We start from the raw sequence: 8526 nt of genomic DNA, 5'->3' as shown, positions 1-8526 counted from the left end.
CTTACTGCATTGTTGGTGGGAGTGTAAACTTGTTCAACCACTTTCGAAAGTAGTATGGAGGTTCCTCAAAAGACTCCACATAGAGCTCCCCTATGATCCAGCAATTTTACTTTTGGGTATTTACCAAAATGTTCACAAACAACACCACACTAAAGCTACCAACACGACTATGTTTATTGCAGCATTATTTACCATAACTAAGATATGGAACCAATCCTGATGCCCCTCAGTAGATGAATGGATCAAGAAAATGTGATATACATATACATATACATATATATATATATATATATATCTACATATAATGGAATTCTATTCCTCCATCAGAAAGAATGACATTGCCCTCTTTGTTAAGAAATGGAAAGACTTTGAAAAATTATATTAAGTGAAGTAAGCCAGGCCCAAAGAAATATAGGTCCCATGGTTTCCCTTATTTACAATAACTAGTATATGTCTGAGTCAAGCAGAAAAGGTCAGATAAGTTGATGTTAGGGAAATGAACCCTAAGATATGTATTAAAATGTTTTGTTTTCTTTCATGCAATTGTTTCTAACCCATTTATAAGATTATTTCTTTGTTGCTTTGTATGTCCCTCCCCACGGTATAACCCCTGCTTTCATTGTATTTGATGTTGTTATAATTTGTGGAGGGGAAGGGAAAAAACAAAATCGTTTCAATAGGGATACGGGTGGACCCATTGCAACAATGAGACTTACAAGTCGTATGTCGAAAACGAACTTTACAACTTTGGTGGGAGGGGGGAGGGTTTGGTGGGGGGTGGGGAAGGATGGGATGGGAAGGGTAAACAAAGGAGTAGGCTACAATGCTTGATAAGAAATGTACTCATTATCTTGCCCATGTAATTGTAACCCTTCTGTACAGTATTTTCACAATAAAAATAAAATTAAAAAAGAAGTGCTGCTTTACAATGAGTTTCCTCCTGCCTCAAGAAAATTATTTAGCTGCTGAATGATTTGGTCTTAACAGAACTTAGAGGATTTCTGGCTAAAAGTCTTTGAGAATACACTATAAAATACAAAAGCTAAGTAAGATATGTATGGATGGGGAGTGGGAAGCATTCAGCTAAATAAGTATCACCCACACCAATAGGAATTACAGATGAGAAATTGCTAGTACAAAAAAGCAAACACTGCACCAGTGGCTTTACGCCTGTAATCCTAGCTACTCAGGAGGCTGAGAGCTGAAGATCACAGTTCAAAGCCAGCCTGGGCAGGAAGGTCTGTGAGACTCTAATCTCCAATAAACCACCAGAAAACTGGAAGTGGTGCTGTGGCTCAAGTGGTAGAGCACTAGCCTTGAGCTGAAGAGCTCAGGACAGCCCAAGGCCCAGAGTTCAAGCCCCACACCAACAAAAACAAAAAACAAACAAAAAACCCTCTTATCTAAGAGGTATTGCAAGCCAATTTACAATTTAGGAGCTTGCAACAACTTTGTAGGGACATTTCTCTTGATTCTGGAAGTCTGTTATACTCAACAGGCAGTCCTGACATTCACTGTGATAGCAGATGGGGTCTCACTCATGGAACCAGACCTTGGTTAGAGCTGATACTTACAACATGAACACATTCACAGGTCTGGTGCTCTCATGGAAGTGGCTAGAAATTCCCCACACTGACTGGGCTCCTCGTTGCCCATGATTTTATGTCAAGAGAATAGAATCAGAAGCTGTAGACCTCTTATACACTAAGCTAAGAATGGGTCCCAGTTCTCAACTCTGCTACATGCTTCATCTCCAAACCAATTGTAAGGCAAGCCCAGATTTGAAGAAACACTCAAGTCCAACAGGAGCTAATGGTAACCATCACTAGAAGTGATTTAACCCAATCCACTCTCTGGCTACCTGTACAAACTATTTGAAACTGTCTTCCCCAAGTCTCATTCAGTGATGTCCTTTGTCTTGAAGTACAGTAGCTGAGGATCTCAGTGGGTTCTAGATGCAGATGGGGTTTGAATACCCATCTCTTCCATGGTCTTGTGAACTAAAAAGACAAGTTACTTGTTCTACAAGACATTCTCATTCCAAAGAAACAAAGTACCAGTTCATAAATGTTTCAAAATTCAACCATGTACAAGTGGTCAGTTTCTCCCAGAAGCTGGAAATATTTTTCTTTAAAGTCCAATTATGCTATCTGATATCTGTTTGATATTGTTTTCGTTGTTCTTTTCCCTCCAATAATCTGTTACTCTCTGTAGCTCTTAGTTCAACTCTCTGGGCTATGTGTGTTCCTCATTAAAAATGATTCTTTTTCCATAAGAAAGTCTGTATTTGCAGTTTCTTTGGAAAACTTTTTATTACTTCTTTTCACTTTTATTATTTTTTAATTAAGGAGTGGTGGATTTGCTGAGAAGTTTTTCTTAAAACCTTATAGAAATCCATGTCTGCAATGCTAGTACTTGAAAAGTTGAGACAGAAGGAACTTAAATTCAGGGCCCAACCTGGACCACATAGCAAGGTTCTATTCCAAACAAACAAAATCACAAGAGAACAAAACAGCAAAGCAATGCAAAACCAAAACACAATTCCTTGTGGATCTCCTCTGAATCTTATTTGGCATTCGAAGGCTCTATCCATAATTATTTCCAAGGTAAACTACCATCTAATAGAGGCTGTTCTGATATTCTACCAAGACTGTACCCTCAGGAAACTTCTTGGTTAGATAAGATTATATAAAGTGTACCTTAAGTGTTAACACAGTTTCCAGACAATTTTAGAATAACAGACATGATTTGCTCATCTCATTCTGACACCCACTTAATACTGGCAGCAACATCCATTTGATTTTTCAAAAGTTGTTTCTTACATTGAAATGTTTCTTTTTTAGTATCTATATTTTTTATTGTATAGAGGTGATGTACAGAGGGGCTACAGTTACATAAAGCAATAAGTACCTTGTCACACTTGTTACTCTTTCCCTCATTTTTCTCCTATTTTCCCTCCTTCCACCCCCCACCCTCAAGTTGTACAGCTCATTTCCAACATACTCTCTTGTGTATATCGCTGTTTCACTGGTTCCCCCTTGTCCTTTGCCTCACCATTCTGTTGTTCCCCTGTCTTCCATAATTCAAATAAATGTATATACAATACCAGGGTACCAAAATCAAACACAGTGACAACAGGGAATCTACCATAGGGGGAAGAACATTAAGAAAAAAAACACAAAAAAATCACGTAGAACATTAAAAATAACAACAAAGGAAAACCTCTTGTGTTCATGTCTTGGAGTTCATCTCATTTAGCATCATCTTATATGACTATATGTACATAGCTATTGAGGTATTCTGCTCATCTGCTAAGATTACCCTAGATGTATATTAATGATTGCAAATAAGGGAAATCATGGGACCTATGTTTCTTTGGGTCTGGCTTCCTTCACTTAATATGATTTTTTTCCAAGTCTTTCTATTTCCTTACAAATGGGGTGGTGCCATTCTTTCTGATGGAGGCATAGAGTATCTTTCTTTTCAAGAACAAATGGAAAGGCCTAGATATACCCAATGAGGGTTTGGAAGTTGTACATCCCTTCCCCTTGGACCTTTTTATATGCATATCTTGTATCTAGCTGTTTCTCTGTATGCTTTATAATGAATGAGTGAATGTCAGTTGAGCTCTGTGAGTCATTCACTCTTAATAAGTTAGCTGAACTCAAAGAAGGGGTTTCAGGAACCGCAGATTTGTAAACAGTCAGAAGTTAATTCACAAACTATCCCATAAAACTGGTATTAGGAGGCCTGAGAATCAGAGTGCTTAGTGGACGGGATCTGATGTTATCTCCAGGCAGATAGCAGCAGAAGTGAGTTGATTTGCTATCCTCTGGAGAACTGGTCATTCAGTTCAAGTGCATGGAGAAAAGATCCTCATACTTGCTGCCCTACATGTTGTGTTCTTTAAGTAGAAAAGAAGTTTTGATCTGCCTAGCAGTGTCACCTTTTTTCCTTCCACTCCTCACCTTGCATCTTGAGGTCAGTGTCAAGTGTTTTAGTTTTTCTGACACACCATCTCACTTCCAAGTCCAAATTAGAATATGGAGGAGTATGGTACACGGAGGCCTGCCCTGCTCAACCATTGAGAACCTATTTAAAAAATAACCAAAGCAAAACTGGTTTAGGGACTTGGCTCAAGTGAAAGATTACCTGCCTATCAGTCCAAAACTCAGTAATGCCAAGAAAAAGAGAAACACACTTCTGTTATTTTCTGCTGTCTAAAATCTTCCAGATACAGAATTTTAGTGAGTTTCAAATCATTTCACAATCAAATAAGTACTAAATATGTTCTGAGATATGTAGAATATCATCAATTAAATAAGCTCAGTTGTAGATAGGGTTGAGGAGTGATGATTATAATTTATGATAACAAGTAATTAGTTTCCAGGTACCCTCTACTCTCATTTTTTAAATATAAAGGCAATTAAAGTGTAGTATCATATCTTTGATGTTTTTATATCAGCAGGTAAAGTAAAGATTTTCCAAAGCAATGAAAAAATTTCTACCCCATGGATCTCACTGACTCTATTGCTCTTCTTTTAGATTTTTGGAGAAACAAAACACTAACACAATGGAGTAAAATATCTCATTAATAAATAATAAGTGCTGGTAGCTCATGATGTATGAAGTCTTAGCTACTAGGGAGGTTGTGATCTGAATATCAAGGTTCAGAGCCAATTTAGACAGAATTTGAGAAACTCTTATCTCCATTTAGTTGTTAAGAAAGAATGAACCAAAAAAGACTGAAAGAAAGAATGAATGATGAACAGAAGGAAGGAAGAGAGAGAAAGAAAAGAAAGAAAGAAAGAGAAAAAAAGAAGGAAAAAAGAAAGAAAGAAAAGAAAGAAGAAACTAACAAACAAACAAAGAAAAGAAAGGAAAATGGAAGTGGTTGTGTGGCTCCAGTGAGCACCAACCCAACCATGAGTGAAAAATAAGTCAACCAAATGTGCTAGGCTCGGAGTTCATACCTCAATATTATCTAAATGGGGGGAGGCATGGGGGAGTGAAGCAAGTGCTAATGGTTCATCCCAGCAATCCTAGATATTCAGTGGTTGTGATCTGAGGATCAATGTTCAAAGCCAGCCTGCCTAAGCAGGAAAGTCCAAGAGACTCTTATCTCCATTAACTGCCAAAAAACAGCAAATGGAGTGTGGTTCAACTGTACAATTCCATCCTTGAGCAAAAAAGCTAATGGACAACACTTAAGCATTGAATTCAAGTCCCAGTACCAGCACACAAATTCATACACCAAATAAATAAAGAACCAAATAAGTGGAATCTTTATATTTATTTATTGCATGGAGAGCAAGAAATGTTTTTACTTTTTTTCCTTTCTCCTTACTTTATCATGGCATACTAAAATCCTTGATATAACATCCAAAGAGAGAAAGTAATAGGCAATTTTTGCTATTTAGTCTATTGCAATGCTTTAATATATATTTAATATATTAAAGCTTTTAATATATCTTTCATTTTAAAATTCATAATGAGATAGATGCATACATGTGTCCGTGTACATCATTTATACACATATTATTAGATCAGATTCCATATACAGAAATACCTCCACAGCAGTCAATCCCTAATGGCTACCCGAGTTGTTACATTTACAAAGTTGGGCCATCATTTTTGCAAGCCAGCAATTTTTCATGCAACATATGATAAGGCTAGTGCCTTGCATACTCATATGTATGTTGCTGAATTTCTTTTGCTTCGTGCAGGGGATTTCTTGATTATGGATACTACCTTGACAGGTCAACCACTCCATAATCTGTCTGAGGCCACTCAAGCAGGGAAGATCCTGAGGGATCGGATTTATCACAATGCAGTCGAATTAAGTCTCTTAATGACTCTCTGAATAAGAGCTGCACAATATAATTAGCATTCTGCCAAGTACTGACTGCCTTATTTGGAAGGTGATGTTGTACAGAAGACTCAGCAATGAGCATACTTCTGATTGGATGCCATCCGTAGCAGTAATTTTATCTTCCTGGGTTAGAGGCCTTGTCTCTTGGGTCCATGCAGAGACTCCATTTCTGTCATCATAGTGCTTTCATTATTGTCCTCACTCTGCCCTGGGAGAGCCAATTATAGATGACGGCCTTTGTCAATTGGCCAAGTCATTTTGTCTAATTAGACATCATTTTTTTCTTGGTGGATGCTCACTTGTGTATATTAACATGAAATGTGGAGATTTTTAAACTACATTCCAACCCCAATAGCTCCAGATTCTTTAAGTTGGGCTTTCCATGAAACTCTCACACAATGTTTCTGCCATTATTAATATTCTAATGCTGTAAAGACTTTGAGGTACAAAGTATATGGGACTAAATCTACTACTACTACTACTACTACTATTACTACTACTACTACTACTACTACTACTACTACTACAGAGATCCTTTCTAGCCTGGGCCTTATCTGAAGATTGAAGCCTTTTATGGGTAACCTACCAAGTGTTAACCTTCCTTCTTCATGGCAAAAACTGTGAGATGTAATCAGTTATATAATATTTTGGAGGAGATTCCCAGGCAACTGGACCTCTAAAAGCTTTACTGTTTATCTGCCTCCCACTCCTTACATTTTTATATGACATCCTCCGGTATACATGTGCCTCATCAAAACCTTCAGCATAGTTAACACCATGCTATTGTCCTTCCATTTCATGTGATGCTATCAAGAGAGTGCGGCAGTATGACATTCTACAGAATGGCCAAGTGACACAGAATCCTTGGCTCCAGCATGACAGAAGGCAGAAGAGTTAATAAGGCCTTGGTGATAAGCCATACATACATAATATTTTATATTCCCACTGAATTCACCATGATTTTTACCATTCTTACTGACAGAGATGGAAAAAAATAAGATTCATCAGATCACTGACTACAAGCCATGTGCCTGATTTGCAGGTTGCAGCTAAAGCCATGTTAATGTACTCTATCAAAATGCCATTTCTGGGGCTGGAGATGTGGCTCAAGTGATATAGCATTTGCCTAGTTAGCAAATGTAAGACTCTGGGTACAATGACCAGTACCACAAAAAACTATCCATTGAACAAAGTGTAGCTGAAGCAGTAGCTGCTCTAGTAGGTGTGATTGTAGCCTTCTCTAGGATCTACTTGTATATTTTGTCTTTAAGTGTAGCACACAGTCTGTCGGCATGTAACCCTCAAATCTGTGAGGTACTGTTGCTTTTGCTTTGCAATCTCAAGTGAAAGGTTCCAGAGTTTGAGTTATTTGGCATCCTCTGCATATGAAGGTATCGTGTTTTTTGTTTGTTTGTTTTTTCTTCAGTCAATGCCCTTATAAGAACTGTGGAGGTGGGAGGGAAAGGATGGTAGGGGAAAAACAAAGGAAGAGGCAACAATGCTTGATAAGAAATGTACTCATGACCTGGTTCATGTAACTGTAACCCTTCTGTACAGTATTTTCACAATAAAACACATATTAAAAAATGAAAAAGGAATATCCTTAATTCTATAAAATTGGCCAGAATTATTGAGCGGGGGAGGAACTGTTTTTAGGTCCTCTCTCCATCCATCCATCCATCTTGATCTTTGTTGTTGTTGTTAGAGACTGAACAAGAGATGGACAAGATATCTTTTCATCTTGCCTTTATGTACACTATACTTTACAACCCAGCTCTAGCTCTCTGCAAGCCAGAAACATTTTAGCAACACTTGTCCAAAATCCGTGCCCACTTTTCATTTGGTGGTGAAATACCACTATCTGGACCTCACAATGGCACTTAAGATCAGGCAGCTCTGTTCAGATGCTGTCTGCAATAGCATGTTTTACTATCAGCAGGGGCCTAGACAAGATTGTGACATTGAGCGTTTTAGCAGTATGGACTCTCTTTGCATTTGTCAATTCTTTGGCCAATGGAATACCCACAGAATGGTTGATGGGTACATATTCCCGTGTAGATTATCTATGTTAGTATACCTAAATCTCTGAGTCTTTTGATGTAAATGTTTTGTGATTTTCTGAAGAAGACCATAGTTTTCTTCATGCTTCTAAGACTCATCCTAAAACTTCATGATTTTTTCATTCTCTGGGTCAGCGGTACCCATCCCATGCTTCTTTCATCCGATGTTTTTCTAACCAGCACACTGACTGGCATACCAGATGCTCCTTGTCCATTGCATAAACAGGTGCTTTGTAGGATTTTATATTAAAAAAAGAACAACAAAGCATTAAGACTTTGTCACAATACCATGTGGATTCATCCATTGTAATAATTCCTCAAAACATAGATCTCTGATGCTAGGTTATTTTTTTCCAGGTAAATAATGGAAACCTTTTGGTTTAGTTTGCTTGAGATTATTTTAAATCTATGAATTAATGGACTATGAACACATTCTTTTGTAAAATTTACTTTTTAAAATAAAAATGTAGGTGTTTAATAGAGGTATACTGTTTGAGTTTATTAATTACAGTGTATTGCATTAGGACAACACGATATCTTTCTGTAACAGATTTCCCAACTTGACCTTTTTTTTGTTTTCATCACGATGATTCT

Source organism: Dipodomys ordii, unplaced genomic scaffold (assembly GCF_000151885.1).
Source record: "Dipodomys ordii isolate 6190 unplaced genomic scaffold, Dord_2.0 Scaffold139, whole genome shotgun sequence".
Lineage (NCBI taxonomy): Eukaryota > Metazoa > Chordata > Mammalia > Rodentia > Heteromyidae > Dipodomys > Dipodomys ordii.
Note: the sequence above shows the minus strand (reverse complement) of the source record.